General features: G+C 44.9%; 1 non-coding gene across 1 annotated transcript; it reads left to right on the forward strand.

Annotated features, from left to right (window-relative positions):
- Positions 1-20,133: 20,133 nt before the first annotated feature.
- Trnak-uuu (transfer RNA lysine (anticodon UUU)) lies at positions 20,134-20,205 on the forward strand. The gene has a single exon. It is a non-coding gene; the product is annotated as a tRNA-Lys (tRNA).
- The last annotated feature ends 508 nt before the right edge of the window (positions 20,206-20,713 follow it).

Raw genomic sequence — 20,713 nt, forward strand, 5'->3', positions numbered from 1 at the left:
TTTGTTGAAATCGACATCGTCAGTATAGAATCGCCAACACACTAACATTGAAGCCCTAAATATAGACCTGAGTACAGGCGCGTTCGCATTCCAGTGCCTAAAACCAATGGCGCACATTATTTATATTTGTAACAAAACAAAATTATCATACAACAGGCACATAAATACTACGCTTCATTAGATTATTTGGTCACCCTGAATATTAAATGCAGAGCATTTCAGTAACTCACGGTGTCACCAGCGTTGTCGTCCACAGTCCGCGTCCGCATCACTCCCCCTACCCTATATAAAATTTATTATAATACTTGCCGGCGCCAGGTTTCGATCCTACGACTCTGCGGGCGGAACGCAAGGTACACGGTACTCTACCAACTGAGCGACAAAGCCGACACAGAACGGTAGGTTAAGAACGTGCCTTATATCCTTGACTCATTCAACCGTCGGCCAGATGTGCGCCCTCTCCCCCGCGTCCTCTTCGCCTTCTCTCCGCTCGCAACGCCCTGTCTCGCCGCGGCAGTCGGTTCGGGCGCACAACAGGTGGGGACCTGCGCAACACCCTCTCTCGCCGCGTTAGGTTCGCGCGCAAGAACAGGTGGGGCGCTCGCATCGCGCTCACTCGCCGCGGTCGGTTCGCGCTTAAACCACATATATCGTTCGCGCGCGCTACGGTCGCTAACATCTGTGGCGTGATCGTGACGTCAGCATCAAGCGTTCGCGTGGTGGCGATTTCGGCGCTATAACACTCTCTCGCGAGGGGCATTGGATTGGATTCGATTGGATTGGCTTAAATTGGCTTGGATTGGCTTGGATTTGGATTGGACTGGATTAAAGTGAATTGTGTTGGATTGTGTTGCGTCATAGCCGCTCCACGTTGCGTCATAGCCGCGGCAGGGGGTTCACGACACGTTTCACCATCGACTTCATCGACAATGTCTACGCTGGAAGACAACAATTACAACAACAATAACCAATACGTAATCCATACGAGTTGCAGGCGCCCCACCCCCCCCCCCCGCAGACATGCTCTGCATTTGATCATGCCCCTCGCGAGGGGGATGTTTGAAAGTTCGTGCGTTGTCCGTGTAGATAATAGGCGGGAGTCCACGGCGAGACGTGAATCTTCGTAGGGCTAGAAGAAACGCTTCACTCGACAGTCTCGAAACCAACTCCAAATGCAGGGCTCTCGTAACTGCACATGAAAACAAGGCAATGTAAACTTTCGTAGATGAGGCTTCAGTGCGAGCATAAAGAAGTCCAGCGAAGTCTATCCCTACTACCTCGAAGGGATCTGAGCGGCGCACGCTATCACCAGGTAAAGGGGCTACAGGTGCACTGGCTGGCCTTAGTCGTGTCCTTATGCAAGCATTGCATCTGCTGATTACATTTTTTTGCTAGCTGTCAGCTTATCGAATGGGTTCACCACATTTTTGTTAAAAGTAAGCTTTAGTTAACGAACATTCACTGCATTTCAGCTCTGACCACTGCAATTTCCTTTTGTGATAGCTATACCGGATGTGTTGGTTACATTCAGTATGTCCTTCGCCCAGGGCACCTTGAGTAATCTTGGTGATGGCGTTGGCAACACAGCAGATTCTGAGCCCCCATACCTAGGCTGGATCCAACCGTGCCGATGTGTTTTTAGGGTGAAGGGTAGAAACCCCAAACTGTGGCCATCGGAGTCCAAGTCAAGCGTTGGCGGATGCGCTGCTGGACCTCTTAAACTATCAGGGTAAGGCTGACAAAGAAAGTACCCCCGTCCCCTGGTTGTACACTATAGCAAATGGTATTTTCAAACACCCCTACAAACGTGATCGGTCCCTGAAAAGGTGCCGCACCGAAGTTTTTTTTCCTCCTTTGCAATCAATCTCGCTCCCAAAGCCTGATAATTTCTCGCCGTTCTTATTCATGCAATCTCTTGACAATACAAAGCTCAGTTTGGGTTGTCATCTCTTCCCAGTCTGTGTTTCTAATCTCGAAGTTTCTCCTTATCGGGAAGTCGTACAAGGCTAAGAAACTCACATAGGGAGAAGTTTTGATAGAAGTAGAAAATAAACAACCATTCTCTAACCTCCACATGCAAGCCCGCATGGTCGATGCTGACATCAAGATCACGCCCCATCGCAGCCTCGATAGCTGCCAAGGCGTCATCTCTGATCGGAATATAATAAATCAGACTGAAGAACTCCTCGAGAGCCTCGATATCATGGCGTAGCAGCAGTAACGCGAATCACCTTACGCCGAGATGAGCACATATTACCAACCAAGCACATAATTTTGACGTTTGCCCGCTCAACACTTTCTGAGTCGTTAACGCAGGTTTTTTTAAATGTCCGCTCCGACCCTACATGCCGAACCCACGCCGCAGCTCCAGGTGTCAGCGGTTTCCGCAATTGGTAAACTCATTGGCGGAAAATGTGCAGCACCTGACCACAAAACCGACAACTGCGCATCCGAGAGCTTCACCTGTGCGAACTGCCAGGGACCACACGCGGCCTATTCTATAAGTTGTGAAAAGTTCAAACTAGAACAAACAAATCATTGCCTTGAAAATAAACGAAAACATCAAGTTCCAAGAGACGCGAAAGAGGTTTGCCTCTTTTCCCGTGGGGAGATGCACCGACACAGCTTGCCAGCGGGCGGAGTTGCGTCTGGTTTCAGGTGGGACCCAATACCTTCTGTACTACTTGGTCCTGCCTCGGCCGCCACCTCGGGTTGCCTCCGGCCGCCCAACCTGTCACCACCCAGCCTGCCCAGTCAGCAGCGGCTGTGGTGGCAACTACGTCCGTTGGGGATGCCGCTGCATCCACTGCTTCCTCTGCGCCGGCACATAGCACACGTGAGGGCACGGCGGAGATAGTGGTGGAAGCAGCGCAGCAGTTCGTACCCCCTCCACAGTAACTGTGCCACCAGGGGGCTCCTGACGCCCTCGGCGGTCGCGTTCGAGCGAAGGGCACCGGAAACAGTACGAAGTCTGGGGGGTCTGGTCAGCCGGGTGCGCATTCCAAATCTGATGACGACATAGATGTGGGAACTTTCCTGTCTGCTTCGTAGCGGAAAGATCGGGTCCCTCCAATTAAACATCCAAAGAAGGTAAAAAACATTCCCCAAGATCCCGAAAGACCTTACGCAAGTACTAACACTGCAGTAGCTCTAACACATCGTGCGAAGAAAAAATATTGTTCAATGCAACTGCAGGGGCCTTCTCAGTATTATTGACGACGTGTACGAGATCCTGCATGCTTATCAGGCAAGTTTAATGTGTGTCCAGGAAATACATCTGATTTCAAAGAACACAAATTTCTTAAATAGTTACGTGGTATGCAAAAAGAAAACGGATGGCTTCACACAGTGTTCTGCTGGTGTGGCACTAATTCATAAGAAATCCTTTGCATGCTACCCAGTCACTTTGAACACTGTCATTCAGCCTGTAGCAATTCACACAATAATTATTATTACGCTAATAACGGTACTCTCCATTTAAATTCCTCCTGATCTTGCACTTTCGAGCTCTTACTTCGAGGTGCTGGCGTACTAGCTGCCCACACCATACATATTAACAGGCCAGCTTAATGCACATGATTCTCTTTGTGGCACTTCTCGCACGGATGCCCGATGTCCCCTGATAGAGGAGTTTTTAACATACTCTGGATCATGCCTTTTAAACAGGAAACAGCCTACATACATCACCATAGGGCACAACAATATTATTATCTTGAGTTGGCTATTGGCTCTCCAGGTCACTTTTTTGTATTGAGTGTGCCGTGGGCACGGACTCATATGGTAGGGACCACATCGCCCCTCACTAACATATGTAAGCAAAGGGCTATAGAGTCTATCTTCCGAAAAAAGGTTCAGTGTGAAAGAACTAACTGGAATACATTTACAGAGACATCGAAACTACACCACACAACCACAGGACACCTACATGTCGAAGAAGTTCCCCAACTTCTCACGGCGCACATCCTCGACGCCACCGAAGTCCATTCCCCCCCCGCGAGTTGCCCAAAACAAGGCGGGGGTATCCTTCGTCGATTCCCCACGTCGAGTAACCTCCTGGTATTCAAACTTGCCAAGGCGTTTGGAAAATGTCTGCACCGTGGGGCAAAACGAGAGAGTTGGCAGACATTCGTGACATCCATGTACTAATACAGAGACACATACAAAGAGTGGACACACATACGTAAGCTCAAAGGACAACAGACACACAGCATGCCCCTAGGTAGAACAACAGGGACACACTCGAAGACCAGGACAACACACTTGTCCAAAACTTCGAACACCTATTTAGTCCACCACACTACACAAACACTTTCATGAAACAAAATATCTGTTTAAAAGAAGTTTCGGCATGATTGCAACACGTCGGACACTTCTTACAATGCTACTTTTTAAATTCTTGAGCTTAAGGGAGCCCTGACACCATGTAAGCCTTCAGCTCCAGGTGCAGACAAGATCACGTACACTATGATACAACACCTACACTCAGACACCCTTAAAACACTTCAACATCTGTGCAATAAAATCTGGCTTTCGGTGCACATTACACGCTCTTGGAGGGAGGCCATTGTAGTGGCTTTCGTGAATGAAGGGAAGTACCCTTCCCCTCCTTCCAGTTACTGCCCCATTGCTTTGACAAGCTGCCTTGCAAGCTTCTCGAAAAGATGATAAACAGGAGAGTCGTTTACTTTCCTGAGCACAATTGTCGTCTCGAGAGATGCCAGGCAGGCTTCAGGGCATTGCGGTTCACTAACGATGAACTTGTCGCGCGGTAGTCTTATACAAAGGATGTGTTTATTCATGAATAGTTTAACCCAACGGTGTTTTTGACATTGAAAAGTCCTATGAAACCCGCCGGGCGCTACGGGATCCTCAGTGACCTGAAGTCATTTGGTGTCTCAGGTATCTTGTTGAAGATTGTTGCTAGTTATTTGTCAGAAAGAACATTTCGTGTGAGAGTTAAACTCGCACTGTCAAGTGTTCATGTGCAAGAAAACAGTGTGGCGCAAGTGTTATAAAGTGCACTCTGTTCATAGTTCAGATGAACTCCCTTGGGAACGCATGTCACCTACGATTTCACATTCAATGTGTGTATACGACGTCCAGGTATCTTTTAAAGCATGCATTACGTCCATCTGTCAGTGACAAGTCCAGCTCGGTGTCAAAAACTTGCCAGCTGGGCAGACAAGAACGGTTTTAAACTTAACCCATGAAAGAGCACTTGTGTTGTCTTCTCCAGGAAGTGTGGGACGCATCGGGACCCACACATTATCATTATTGGCGTTTCAATTCCTGTGACGAAGGGACACAAGTTTTAGGGTATGGTCTTCGATGAAAAACTTACGTTCATCCCTCACAATAAGCAACTGAAACATCAATGCCTAGAGGCTACTAACATTCTTGAAATCTTGTCACACCACTAACGTTGAAAGGACAAGCAACTCCTGTTATGTATTTTGACTAGCCTAGTGGGGCCTCGATTGGACTATAGAAGTGTCGTTTTGGTTCTGTAATAAAACAGCCCTAAAAATGATCGACCCAGTGCTGCATCTGCGGCTACGCCTTGCATGTCGCACTTTTCGCGCGACCCCAGTTCAGAGCCTCTATTCCGAGCGTGATAAATTGTACTATATCACCAGAGGGTTTAAATGAACTAGTATGCCTCCAAAATCATGGTCCTGACTAACACCCCTTTCAAATCCACCATTATTAATACATTCTCACAGCAACTGCTTTTAAATCGTCCTTTCATCTCTCTCTTTTTCACTGAGAGTAAGACAGAAAACCTCTGAGCTCAAGGCCTCCTTTTTAGACATTCACAAGACACCCATCACTGATGTTATACCACCACGAAATCTGCCCCCTGTGTTCTGTGGCCTGTCTTTTAGACAGACTGTAAGAACGGCGCACCAAGAATTGCGTTTCTGCAGCATTTGTTGTTTTTACAGGATAGATTCCAGTGTGCAGGATTTTATAGTGATCCGGCGAAGACGGCTACCCCTGTATCTTTTGCTGCACACGGTCAGAACTTTCGTATCTGTCAAAGGAAGAATTTCCAGAACAGTATTTGTATTGCTGAAGCATACGGTATCTTAGTGGTTTTAGATCACATGGTAAACGCAAAATTCCAATGTCCATCTTGTACATGACTCCCTCAGCGTTGTATGTGTGGTGTCCTCAGACAAACTATCTAAAACCTATGCAGTTAATCTTTTTTTAAGGGAAGGTTGCCGATGAAATGGCTGCCGGTGCTGCACTAGTAGGCACAGTAAATATAACAACACTACGGTACACAGACATGAAACAAAACATTACACAGCAACTTCATAAATCATGGCAGCTGACTGGAGTGAAGCGCAAGACACGTTGCACGTAAATAAACCACACAAGACGATACACCACCCACACACGAAGCACATACACAGAAGACGTTTTGGATAGCCTACGCATAGGGTACACACAATCAACCCAATCGTATCTGCTCACGGGATCTTCCAGACCCCTGTGCAGCAGGTCCGGAGATGCCCTATCAGTACTCCACATACTCGTAACATGAAAAGCGCTACACAAACGCAACACAGATTTCCTTGAAATCATCCTCAACTCATTCCACTCAACCAATCCTTGTTTTTGGGGGACGATGCCATGATCCCTCTCAAATGTTTTCTTAAGTATTTCTCGGATATAAAATTTTTAAACATCATTTCCTATCATGCATAATCAAATCTGGCCCTATACAAAGCCTTCACCATCATCTTTAGGTGATTTTACCATGTCACTTTTACACGTTTTTATATATACCTTTTTGTGGTAATTACTTCTCTTTAACCATTAAATAACTTATTTTCTGACGCTCTTTGCCCGCGTTGGCCTTGCGTCATTAAACACCAACAATCATCATCATCAATCAGTATGTAATCGCAACGCCTGACCCCCGGCCATCGTTCCATCGTTCGGAATCTTATAACAGATTATGCTGTTACAAAGTGAAAGGCAAATCTGACGCGCGGAGCATGATATGAACTTCTTTGGGTGGATGCTCTTTAATTCGTCCCAGCAGTACTCCCCTCCAGAACGAGTAGCAGTAGAGGTAATGTAGCGATTTGGGCAGTCAGTACAAGTGCACGTTCAAAAAAAGCAGATCTGAAAGAGGCAAAACTGCCGAATAAGTAGAAAAGATGATCGCTGGGCGAATGGGGCAGTGTGAGGTACCGGCCTGCCTTTCTGCACGAGTCACCTGCTTTCATTACTGTTTCTGCTTCCAGGACAAGGTAGAGGGCTACAGTTTCTTGCCGAGGGATTAGGTTGAACCTTAACCGTTTTCTCTTGCACATTTGTTGTTATTTCTATGTGTAAAAAACGGAATTTGTCCACTATACTGTCCTGCTGACACGTTTCGTTGTGAAACGTAGGGCAAATAAAAGAATAGAGCCATATCCACGTTTTGTTGCTTTTTTTACTGATTCAGTTTTACTGAAATTTTGCGTTATATTTAAAGCAACATAATTCCCCTTTTCCTTTTTTATTTTCTGGGTAACCACAATTAAAAAAACCTCCGCATTTGACTCCCGCTCCTATATTTCGGTTCCGAGGCGCAGCTAATGTTGCAGGCTGTCAGACGTATTTTAACCAGCTGGTGATAATAAATGTAGATGAAAATCTAGAATCACGGACGTTGTCGTTTTCCATCTACTTCAAAAACAAACGGTGTTGGGGAAGGGAGATCCAGGGCACTTGCGGTCAGCAACAAACGGCGTAGCCACTGAGCAGCTCCTGCGGTCACAATTGTCAAGTACTAACAATTTCCAGGTGTCGGACATTTTAAACAGATTATGACATGGAAAAAGTTCGCACATATCGGGTGTGGGTTTTCGCTCTTAAGAAGTGTAGCAGTCCTGCAGCCAGACTGCTGCAATAACGTCGAAGCAAACGAAAGGAAAAGTCGTTTGCGTCCTGCAAGCTGCCGAGAATGCCATTTCGTTTGGTCAGCTTGCACTGCGCTCGCGCTTCAAGCAGCAACAGACCATTGCAACATTGGTGCTCAGTCATTTCCCCTGTTGCTACATACAGCGTGATGGGGTTCAAGTGTCTCAAGGGGAAGGGCTTGAGTGTGTACGAAGTTTATGTTCTGTGAAGAAAAAAAAGGCCTCAATTTAATTTTCTGTGGAATATCAATAACGGAGGGTCGAAGCATTGGCATGAACCGGTAACCGTTTTTTGTCATGTTTCGGTTAGTTCTGGTTTTCGGTTCGCTTCCGGTTGAACACACTGATATATATATATATATATATATATATATATATATATATATATATATATATATATATATATATATATATATATATATATATATATGGTTAGGAGAAAAGGCTCCTGACTGTAAAGTTAACTGTACGATAGGGAAGTCACATTTAAAAACATAACAATATTAATACTAGCGTGTCGAGCCTGGTCCGGTCTTTTTCAAAAATACAAATATTTCAGGTCAGTTGGGTTTATATACATTTCAGTTGTTTCCGGGGCAAGAAGATATCATGCAAAACGTACGCTCTACGCGACACACAAGAATACGAAGCCGCAGAACGCAAGGGGCTGGTGAAAAAAGGGTGCCGTTGGGGTGGTGGAGGGGAAAAGACTGAAAAAGGGGTCATTATCAAGGCAGGCGAGGCTATAGGATAAGAGGAAAGCATTGCAAGGCACGGGAAAGCAAGAAAGTTAGGCACTAAGCAGGTGCTCGTTTCCTGCTCGTTTCTTGACCTTTTCTGGCAGCAGGTGCCAGGTACGGCAGCCTGCAGGGTATGGGAGTTTCAAAAAATACAGAAAATATGCAAATAACCAGAGGAACTTGACTGGTGAAGAGAAAAGGGTTGGAGAGCCCAGAAACAATTACGGACGCGTAGTGCAAGCATTAACACACATACACATACAAAGAAAACAAAAAAGAAGGAAGAGGTGGATTGACATTAGCGGGAAGGGTGCGGAAACCGCGAAGGGGGGGATAGCGGGGATGAAAAAGGTTGGAAGAAAAGCCACAATCGACACGTGGTTTTACATGACGTGAAAGGCATCAGGCTTCATCTCTGTCACACGGTTTTTATAGATCAAGATTGAGTTGGGGAGAGAGAGGAGTAAGGTGTCCGGAGTGAGTGTAGCGGGGGGAGACTGGGTATGAAAGGAGCGAAATAGTAAAAGCGAAAAGGAGTTGTAAATATTGCGACCGGACACCGCAAGCTAGAAGGAGTGAAGACTACGAAAGGGCCGCGCGGACAGAAACAGGGAGGAAGGTTTTAAGGTGTACTACGGTGGCATCTCAAAAGAGGCATATGGGACGTGGGGGACGAGGGGGCCGTCTTGCGTGTTTTATTGTGAGGATACTCGACTGTATGTAAGAGAGCTAACTCGCCATCAAAAGCAGCGGTATAATCCGAAGTGGAATTCCATATAAGGAGGCCAGTTTTCCTAGACGAATAGAAGGGATATAGGCGGTCCGCTGCGCTTGGAATTTAAGTGGGTTTAAGTGGGCTAAACGTATGTTTTTGCTGTATGTGTGTCAACTAGAAAGTAAAGAGACACCCCAAAAACCAGAACATGCTACTACGCGTGCTATGCGGAATTAGGCTAGGAGAAAGGCAGGAGAAAAAAAAAGAGTTGCATCAAAGTAACAGCTTTGGAACTGGGCAGGTAGGGTTGTTGCAATGCGAGAAGCTCACCTTATGGTACTTTTTCATTAAGATACCGTAAGGTTTCTAAGCTGTCTTTAGAAGTATTGATTTTAGCCGGCTCAAGGCAATTGAATTTATAGAGTAAGTACGATCCTCTGTATTTCCTCTCCATTGCAGACAAAGCTTGACTGCAGAAGGAGCTTGAGATGATCAAAATAGTGGTTCTGTTAGTGGAAGCGTTGTTTGACTGCTATGAAAGCCCTGTTGTGATAGTTGACCTGATTTCCATCCAGTAGAAAGTTGCAGGCTGACTCGTTTCTCGGATGTACTACGTTTGAGAGAATAAATATCCTACCATATACACAATGTTAGAAGGATGGCACAGTGAACTTGAATTATTCTTGTGAACGTATTGGCTGTGAGAGCTGTTGACAATGTATTCCATCTGCAGGTCTTTGGAATTCTTGCATCTAGGACGGATGCAGGGGCTTATGATAGGCTGCTTAGAAGCAGCGATTTTGGCATCCACTAATATGCCTTTTAGGATTTTATTTCGTCTGTACGTGACTCTCGGGGCTTGGGGGAATGTCTTTTGAAGTCGGTCGTTACTGGCTAAAAGCGGTAGTAGTTTCGTAGGAGGTTGTTGATGTTAAGGAGCGCGTTTGAAAATTTGTTTATTAGGCCTGGTCACCGCGGGCTTTCATCGCATGGCTGTTGCTTGATCACCTCGTCCTTTACTATATACATATATATTTGTTATAATTAGGCAGTTTTACGCATGCAGCGGCAATGCGACTTGCCTTCATCAGTGCACAGTTACATAATACGGCTGCAACAAATATTAGGAATTCAATTCTAATATAGCGTTGCAGTAAACGTGTGAGAAGGAACAACCAGAACAAGAAAAAAAGTTGACTTAAAAAGGCAGGTTTCAAGATTGCATGGCGTATCGCAACAAACGCGGAGCGGGCTGCAAGTGGAAGCGTGGAAAATTGTGAATTCAAAACGAAATAAAATATACACTAATCGTATTCACAAGATGCCCAAGGCAAACAACCCAGGTCACCCCATAGTTTCTGGCATTTGCACTGTTACCTAAAACCTCTCGCGCTATGCCGATCACCTCATTGGCGACATTCCGCCAAGATTTTCTCCGTTATTAGGCATACTGATGATTTTCCCTCAGACATTAAAACAATTCAAATTCCTGATAACTTGCTCCTAGTCACCCGGAATGTTGCATCCTGTATACTAACAACGCTCATGAAGATGGCATCACTGCTGTATCTTTTCCTTTTGAACAGTCGTTGTGTGGGAAACCTATCGAACCTTTACAACCAAAACGTTTCTTAGACCTGTTGTGAAATTTTACAACTTTCGGTTTGACGGGCTCCATTACGAGCAAGTCTGCAGAGCGCAAGAGGAAATAGAGTTGGAACCAACAATGGCAATATCCTAATGGCTGGCCTCGAAGCAAACTTTCCTCGCACTCAAAAATAAAGTAACCTGACTATATGGTATATTGACGACATATCCATGATCTGGTAGCGCGTTGATGCGGAGCTTCTCACCTTAATTAACGCATATACCTTAGCTCATCGCTGTATTTCTCTTGTTTAGACCTTCTCAAAACACACTCTAAACTTTATCGATATTAGCGTTACTGCTTCTCACAGCGTGCTTTAAACTACAACGTACAGAAAACCGACCGATACGCGGGCAGTATTTGCATTTCCAAAGTAGATATGTCAGGCACTGCACGAAAAAATCTCTCATTATCAAGCCAACCGTTTAGGAGAATTCGCACAAAGCCAAGCTGATTTTTACTGAAACGTTCGACAAATAAAAGCACCCTCTCGAATACAAAATACCCGGAACATAATATCGACGACGCTAATATGCGAGCCAACTAATTAGGGCGTAACGAAAGATAAAAAAAGGCTCCCAGAAGTAATCCGCAAACCTAGTTTTAAACCACCCAGCCTCCGCTCCAAAAGTTTGAGCAGTACTAAGAAAACATCGCATTACGTATTCCAAAGTGAACGCGTAAAAACTACATTTTCCGAACTACCAAGCGTTGTGTGCCGACGTAATAAGAATTTAGGCGATGTTAACACTAACTCTCTTTTTAACCAACCGGGAATTACAGGTTGCATGCCCTGAAATAAACCTCGATGTAAAATATGCCCACAAATGACTACCATCAAGCGTGCCAACAGAATGGCTTCAGACTACGTAAATATAAAAGGCAACTTTAATTGTTACCCCGCTTATGTCGTATATCTTTCTGAGGGCACTATTTGTAGGAAACAATATATAGGCAAACCTAATAGGTCCTTTCAAATACGGTTCATTATTTTGGCTCCTTGCACAAAAGTTTCCCTATTTTTCTCACTCAATACTTGTGGGCGGTGCCTGTCATGCCTTTAGACATCTTAAAGCAACCACTTTGAAATCCGCTTTTAAAACGCACCATTAACGCGCGCTTCTAGAATTTTTAATGTGAGCGACGCGTGGAGTCTAAGAAAGCTACGGAAAACAAATGTGCTTATCCCTCGATTGAAACATGTGACCTCATTAGTTTTATCATATTGCTCATTTTTCCTACCCTTGGGTTTAGCATTAAATTTCGCCCAAACTCTAATCCACACACAAAATACTTTTATTGTTACATTTTGTATTATTTTCTCTCTCTCTCTCTCTCTATATATATATATATATATATACATATAAGTCATCATAAAATACACCTATGTATCAATTTATCCGTCTAACCATTCGTCTACATGCATTCGACCGTCCCTCCGTCTGTAGTTCCATCAACCCACCCATTCAACCATCCATCCGTCCGGCTGTCGGTGCGTCCGTCGTTAAGTATATGCACATACACACACACCAATTCCGTTCCCTTGAAACATCGCCCATATTGTGAGTCGTGCTGAATAAAGAGTCAAATTCAAAAACACAAATGTGATAAAACAATCGCTCCAGAAAAGAACACGGTTTATTCAACCGCAAAATTGGAGGTATATGGGTTTGCAGTTCTAGCTTTGATCACACTGTTGCATCCAGGAAGTACACCCGTCGGGTACTTGAAGTGCGCGTTTTGCTTGTCCTTCTGGTCAATGGATGCGACACCCGTCTCACAGTCACTGCGACCTTCACGTCCAGTAACCATGGTTTTTCTTTGTCGTCGGCTGCTTCTGTAGGCGCAGCACTTTGTTCGAGTTGATATGACTTGCGTGGATCCTCCCAAAACTCCATGATTTGCTTGTCACTCATAGGCTCCCAGGCTTTGGTGTCTTCCTATATTTTAAAGAAGGCTAATGCTTCTTCACCTCTTTCTTTTTGTTTTGCAACCAGCTGTCGAGGAGCACTGAGAAGCAGAGCTGTCGACAAGAATACCGGCGCGCCGCGAGCAATTCATTATTGGTTGAGGCGTCACTTCGGACCAGCTCCACTTCTACGCCCGTGTCTATAATACAAGACAAAAATGCATGTATTTAACCGTTTCGACCCAAACAAAGCAGTCTATTGTTCTGACTGGGGGTTTCTATTTAAACGGGGTCCGTATTAACGAGACATGTCTGTATACACACACACACACACACACACACACATATATATATATATATATATATATATATATATATATATATATATATATATATATATATATATATATATATATATATACATATATATATATATATATATATATCAAGGTTGCAGTCGTCATTGCCAGTGCTATTCGGCTTTTTTCGAAATATTTAATAGCGCCGAATGACGTGTGTTTGTCACGTTTCTTTAATACATTGATAAAATAAGCGAAAATATAAGTCGAGAAAAAATCCGCCGTTTTTCCGGGAGCGGGACTCGAACCCACATCTCCGCATAACCGGTGCGGTGGGTTAGCCATTACGCTATCCCGCAGCGGCTTCTCTCTCGACTTTAAAGCGGGGGTTTATATTTACAAGAGCTCTGAGGCCGGTCAACTAGCGCCGCCCCTCTTTTATCAATGTATTAAAGAAACGTGACAAACACACGTCATTCGGCCCTATTAAATATTTCGAAAAAAACCGAATAGCACTGCCAATGACGACTGCAACCTTGATATGTATCTTTACCGAGTCCCTCGTCCCGTATCTATATATATATATATATATATATATATATATATATATATATATATATATATATATATATATATACAGCTACCGGCCCTCACCCTACCAATTCCTTGACGCAATGCCCGCCAGATGTGTGCAACTGCTATCCCTGAGACTCCAGCTCCACAACCGGAGGTACTTTTCCAACACACACCACGACGGCAGACTGCCATCCCTGAAGCCGTTCGAGTGGACCTGACGCCATGACTGGAGTCAACCTTCCTACGCCTCCGACGATGACATTTTCCCAGCTCTGGCCACCACAGAGCTCCGGCGGGGTAATGGACGCACGTCACCCCAGTTACCCACAACCAGCACCCACCAGACAACACCGCAGCAACCCCCTGTCAAGGATAGCACCGCTGGATCGCGCAGCGATGCACACACTTTCACGGGGGACAATGGAGACTCTGTGAAAACTCCAGCTCCAAGGTACAGCCTCAGGAAATGCCCAGGATCGGCCCGCCGAGTGCAGAGTGATGACGTGTTGACCCCGAGCTCCAGCCGGCTTTGTTCTGTCCCGGGGCTCACATTTTGGCCGAGCAACTAGAAGTACTCAAAATTACCACTGCTGATGGATCTAGATAATTTTGCCCGTACTCTGATTTTACGAGAGTACTTCTTAGACAAAATTGGTGGGGAGAACGCCGAATCTTCTTTCGTTGCCAAGTACCACTGGACGCCCAGTGCACACAGTGCATCTATCGCACTATTTCTTCACCTTACGATCGTGTACTGCTGCAAAATGACATCAACGCAGTTCCTGCATGGTGTGACTGCAACTATTTAAAACGTAACCTCTCGAAAACCATCCTAATATCATACACTCGCAAGTCTTCCCCGCTCACTTTTACGTACTTGCTGCTCGGTGAACCTGTAAAACGCGCTACCGTGGTGCGCGATTTCGCCGTAATGATGAATGCGAAACTGCTTTTTAACGCGCATGTAAACTATCTGACCAACTCCTGTCTCCGTACGCTTGGCGTAATTTCCCGCGCGACCAGGGATTTCACCGACCAATCATGCTTTGTTTCACTGTATCGAGCTCTCATTTTGCCAAAAGCTCGACTTTGCTAGTGCAATTTGGAATTGTTTCAGCTTTTCGTCCTCCCTTCGACTAGAAAGGATTCAGAAGCGCTTTACTAGAACCGTATTTTCTCGCCACTCACCTATGAGCCGATATGAGCACGGTGGGCTTCTGAAGATCTTGAATTTTGATGAGCTATCAGCGGGGCGCTCCAGGCGCGACCTGGCTTTTCTGTTTAATTGTATTCAGTCGAAGTTCGACTGCCCTTGCCTCGTAAGCTCTGTCCATCTGCTATTGCCAAGCAGACCACTACGGCCGCATGGATGCTTTGATGTAGACAGATCAATGAGTTTGACACCAGCCAGGCGGTGTCAGCTCACCTATAACAGTCTGTTTCTATCTCCTATAGACGTTTTTTGGAGCGATTTGGTACTGCTTACGTGCTCTCTGAAATGTATGATATTTTGAACACGCATGCTGTGGAAAGGTCGCTCCTGCAATTCTCTGCCTGCTCTCGTGTTTCCTCACTTACAGCGCTACCTTGCCCATGTTCGTACGTGCTCTCCTGTGCATACTCCAGACACGTCCTCCGAGCCTTTACCGTTCAAAAATGTTTGTGTCTCCTTCGATAACACTACACTTTTGTATATATCTATCTCCACTTCCACATTTTCCAATTTTTGATTTATACGCTGCCCATATTTGTTCTGTTTGTATTCCTTGTACCCATGCATTTATGTATGTTGCCTGTTCGTATTCTTTGCACCTATGTGTGCGGTGCATCACCCTATAAGGGCCTGTGCTGTTGCTGAGCACTTCAAATAAATAAAAAAAATATCCACTTGTATATTCACTTGTACAATCACCAGGCATACCAATCACGCCAAACCCGTCATCACAACATCAGATAAAACGAGCATGATGCTCTCAATGCATTTAGTGACCGACAGGACATTGTAATCAAACATGCTGACAAGGAAGGGGGGATTGTTATTTTCTACCAGAATGATTACGTCAAAGAAGGGGATCGACAATTACGTGACCGGAAATTCTATAAGCCCCTTCTAACAGAACTACAAAAAAACAGCAAAAAATTGTAAATAACTTTCCTGAGCAACTTGTGGGGGCCCGAGAAATTGATAGAAAACTTGCCACGACACTAACCTCGGCTAACGCCGTTGTTGTCCGCTTTTACATGCGTCCAAAATTACACAAATTGGAAATCCCAGCCGACCAATTATAATGGGAATTGTCAACTTCACAGAGCCAATTTGAAGTTATATAGATTGCCTCATTCGCGATATACTCCCTCAAGTTCCGTCATACTTACGGTACACAAACCATTTTCTCCAAGAAATCCATATCATGGTTCTGCTGGACGGTGCGTTTCTCGTAACATTGGACGTGACCTCCCTTTATATCAACATTCCGCAGAGCCATGTCATCAATGCCCTTATTCAGTCGTACATCGAACAATGCGAAGCCAATTTTCCAAGCCCGAGGGTTATTGAGGAATATAATGTGTCTCGTATTAGAACTGAACAGTTTTGAATTTGAAAACAAATACTTTCTACAAACAAGTGGTACTGCGATGGGAACAAAAATGGCACCCAAGTATGCCACCATATTCGTGCACAGTATTGAAACGAAATTTCTCTCTACATCAGACAGTTCACCTGCACTGTACAAGAGATTCCTTGACATTTTCATGTTCTGGACAGACACTGAGCAAGGACTTATTTCATTTATAGACAAATTAAACACATTTCATCCTCAAATATATTCACCTACGAGTACTCTCTCACCGAAATTAGTCTCCTGGACGTTCAGGTTGATGTGTGGGCTGGGGTCCATGGACAAGAGTGTGTACAGGAAACCTACAGACCACCAACAGTACCTGCACTTCGACAGCTGCCTCCCACGTCATTCCAGGATGGCCATCCCTTATTCCCGGGCACAGAGATTTAGAAGAATTTGCTCCAGGGATGGGAGACTGATTCGAACGCCAGCCGAATGCGGGGCGTCCTCGTCAAACAGCATTACCCGCCGGCTCTTGTTGACGATGCCATATCAGGGCGGCAAGTTTAAATCAAAACACACTGCTACAGAGGTCACATGTGAATGATGAATTAATTCCCGTGCCATTTAATCTTAAGTTTAACTAGTAACCCGCCAAACTTGAATCAAATTTTAAAGAAGGAATTTAACAATTTCCAGCAAAGCGAGCGACTTTCAAGAATTTTCAGTGATCCTGCGCGTGTAGTATAGAAGCGCGCAAAAAGCATAGAAAAAATCCTGTTCACGCCAAAGATAAGCAAAGCCAGCAATTACGCTTCCAGCCGTATGGAGAAACACACGTTTGGTGTGTAAACACAAGCAGACCACGAGGGCGGCAATCAGCACACATTCGGACTCCTCTGATAGACCATTTAGAATGCGGTTTAACAACCACCGCTATCACACCAAAGCACTCTCAAACCTTCCCTTGCCCAGATACCTAGCCATGCAAAATAACCCTTTCGATGACAATAAAGTCACACTTCTACAGAGCAGATTTTCTAGCTGTAGGGAGCGAGTACAACGTGAATCTTACTTAATCTATAAATTTATTTTTCTGAAGGTGGGCCTTAATGAGAGGCCTTCAACGATGACGGTTTTTCGTCCGCTGCATGACCATTGAGGCATTGTGACCCCGGTATATACGAGACCTTGTAGTTTGTTGTCCCTTTTATATGCTACATTAAGCCCTTCGTGCCCATCGGCCTTTCTCGCACAGAGAATTGCAGCGTCTGAAGTGCACAGGCAGCGTGTTTTTCCCGGTGTGAGGTTGTGCATTGAAACTCCAACAACCTAACGCTATGTTCCACGGTTACTATAATTGTCTCGTCCAATTCAGACCCCCTACCAACACTTCCCTTCCCTCCCCCGCTATTAGTGATTTTTTCTCTCTAGTTTCCTTGTCTCAGCGCTTAGCAAGCATAACTCGCCTCATTATCATCCAGATTGCACCCATTGCCTGTTTGTGTCACCAGATGTCATACCCATTTTATCCTTGGAAAATGTGAAACTGAATGTTGAGCGCCAGGTCGCGGGTTCGATTCCCTGCCGCGGCGGCCGTTTTTCTGACGGAGGCCAAAAGCGAAAACGTCGTTTGTACGAGATTTCGGCGCAGGTGTAAGATCCCCAGGTGGTCAAAATTGTAAAAATTATTCCGGAGCCTTCCACTACGGCGCGCTTCACCGCCTGCATTGCGTCGGCGTGTTAAACCCTACAATAAATCAATCAATCAATCAATCAATTGAATGTTGAAGCTTCCAATTTCAACCGAGTGTGTAAGAAGTATTTTATTTTTGGGTGTAAAAAGTATTTGCATTTTTTGTTGTGGCTTATGCCTCGGGTGTGTAATTAGTGTGAGAAGAGCGGGTAAGAAGAGCGTGTAAGAATTTGGGCTTATGCCTCGGGTGTCTTGTACTCACATTGTGATTCCAAATGTCACTGCTCCCGGTGTGCGCACGTCCTTCCTGTCTTTTCGCTCTTGTTTTGCTTTGGTTCTCTTTTCTATTGTTTCATTCTTTGTCTTTAAGTTTGTATTTTAGGTTCCTCCGGAGGGGCGGCACACAACGACTGTCGGCTCTCTGTTCTTGTTTTCATGTTTTTATAATTGCCGCGCTCTGCCTTATTTTCGTGGAATAAGCCAGGGGTTCACGCGTGCGCGCAGCAGGCAGAGTGCTAACAGTTAACACGCACTGCATTGTCCTTTCGCGACACGACGCGACGCCGCGCATAGAGGGAGGTGAGGGCGGGGAAGGGGACGCCTCAAATGGGCTCCCCCAATTGGCTTTTGTAGGAACTCCAATGTCGCGGAAGCTGCCTGGGCTTCAGATCCAGAAAGGGCCCCGCTTGCATTCTTGACCTTGCCGCTCAAGACGGTCGGTAGTTCATCCTTGTTACCGGTGACGCGCATGTAAACTCACTCCTCGTTCCGCCATGTGCTTTGTAGTTTTTTTTTTCTCTTGGAGACACCGCATGTTGTTCGGCCTTTCGCCACCCGTGAAGACGAATTTTCTGTCATCCCCACCACTAGCGTTCAGGCATGTTCCTTCCTACCCCCTTTTTTCGTTTTTATTGTTTTTCGATGATTTCTTTGTTTTGGGGGTTTTTTTCCGATTGCCTTTGGCGGAATAAGCTCTGTAATGGTCTCTGTGGTCGTTTGTGTGTGTGTTTCCCATGTGGCTTGTGTTTCGAGCGCCGACCCCACCCTATCCTCAGTCCGTACGATTTTTTCCGAAAGCTTTCATTCCTGAAGAAGGCCTGTTTTAGGTTAAAACATTGGAAATAAAGTCTCCGAAGAGCGCAATTTTATTTGTGCGTATTCCTGCAGCTCCTAAGGGCTCTCCTTCGCAAATATATTTGTAGATCTATCTATCTATCTATCTATCTATCTATCTATCTATCTATATATATATATAGATATATATATATATATATATATATATATATATATATATATATATATATATATATATATATATATATATATATATATATATATATATATGTATATATATATATATATATATATATATATATATATATATATATTTAGGAAATGAGGGGCTCGTTGAAAATAACACAGAAATAAGGGTTGGCAGTCGAGAAAACCTCGGAAAGCAAAGGGGAGGATGTGGTAGACCATTGAAACAGATTAAGAATTTGGAAAGAAAGAAAGAAAGTGAAGAAAAAATGCCCGCCAGGTGGGATCCGAACCCACGACCTCCAGAATACCGGTCTGGTGCGATTTTTCTTCACTTTCTTTCTTTCTTTCCAAATTCTTAATCTGTTTCAATGGTCTACCACATCCTCCCCTTTGCTTTCCGAGGTTTTCTCGACTGCCAACCCTTATTTCTGTGTTATATATATATTTATATATATATATATAAATATATATATATATATATTTATAAATTCTTTGGCGTTGTAGACTGCCCGCATTTCTTTCTGTATTTCCTAACGAGCCCCTCATTTTCCTAACCATATTATCCTGCGAAAGCTTAGCGAGGGACTCGGTTGTGGCAGCCTTGATGCCAAGGTAGCATAAGAGGGTTTCCCGCCAGTTACCCCCTTATGACAGGCTGTAGACGTTCGCGTCACGCCCCGGGGGTTGAAAAGAAGGTCCCCTTCTCCCCGTGTAGTCTGGGTGGCGCTGGCTACCACCCTCAAGCGTCAGATACACTTGTAGTAAATATAAATACCCCAGAAAGTGAAGCAGAACACAGTCGCCCAGATAGCCGAATTGGTAAGGCATTCGAGATTTAATCGAAAGGCGTGGGTTCGGTCCCCACTCTGGGCGCGTGTTTTTCTTTCTTTCTTTCTTTCTTTCTCGCTTCAATTAATATGAAAAAAATATAGTCCAACCATTCCCCTATGCCTTCTTTGGCGTTGTAGACTGCCCGCATTTCTTTCTGTATTTCCTAACGAGCCCCTCATTTTCCTAACCATATTATCCTGCGAAAGCTTAGCGAGGGCCTCGGTTGTGGCAGCCTTGATGCCAAGGTAGCATAAGAGGGTTTCCCGCCAGTTACCCGCTTATGACAGGCTGTAGACGTTCGCGTCACGCCCCGGGGGTTGAAAAGAAGGTCCCCTTCTCCCCGTGTAGTCTGAGTGGCGCTGGCTACCACCCTCAAGCGTGAGATACACTTGTAGTAAATATAAATACCCCAGAAAGTGAAGCAGAACACAGTCGCCCAGATAGCCGAATTGGTAAGGCATTCGAGATCTAATCGAAAGGCGTGGGTTCGGTCCCTACTCTGGGCGCGTGTTTTTTTTTTCTTTCTTTCTTTCTCGCTTCAATTAATATG

This window comes from Haemaphysalis longicornis, unplaced genomic scaffold, assembly GCF_048455015.1.
Source record: "Haemaphysalis longicornis isolate Haplotype H1 unplaced genomic scaffold, Haemaphysalis longicornis Haplotype H1 scaffold_5, whole genome shotgun sequence".
Taxonomy (NCBI): Eukaryota; Metazoa; Arthropoda; class Arachnida; order Ixodida; family Ixodidae; genus Haemaphysalis; species Haemaphysalis longicornis.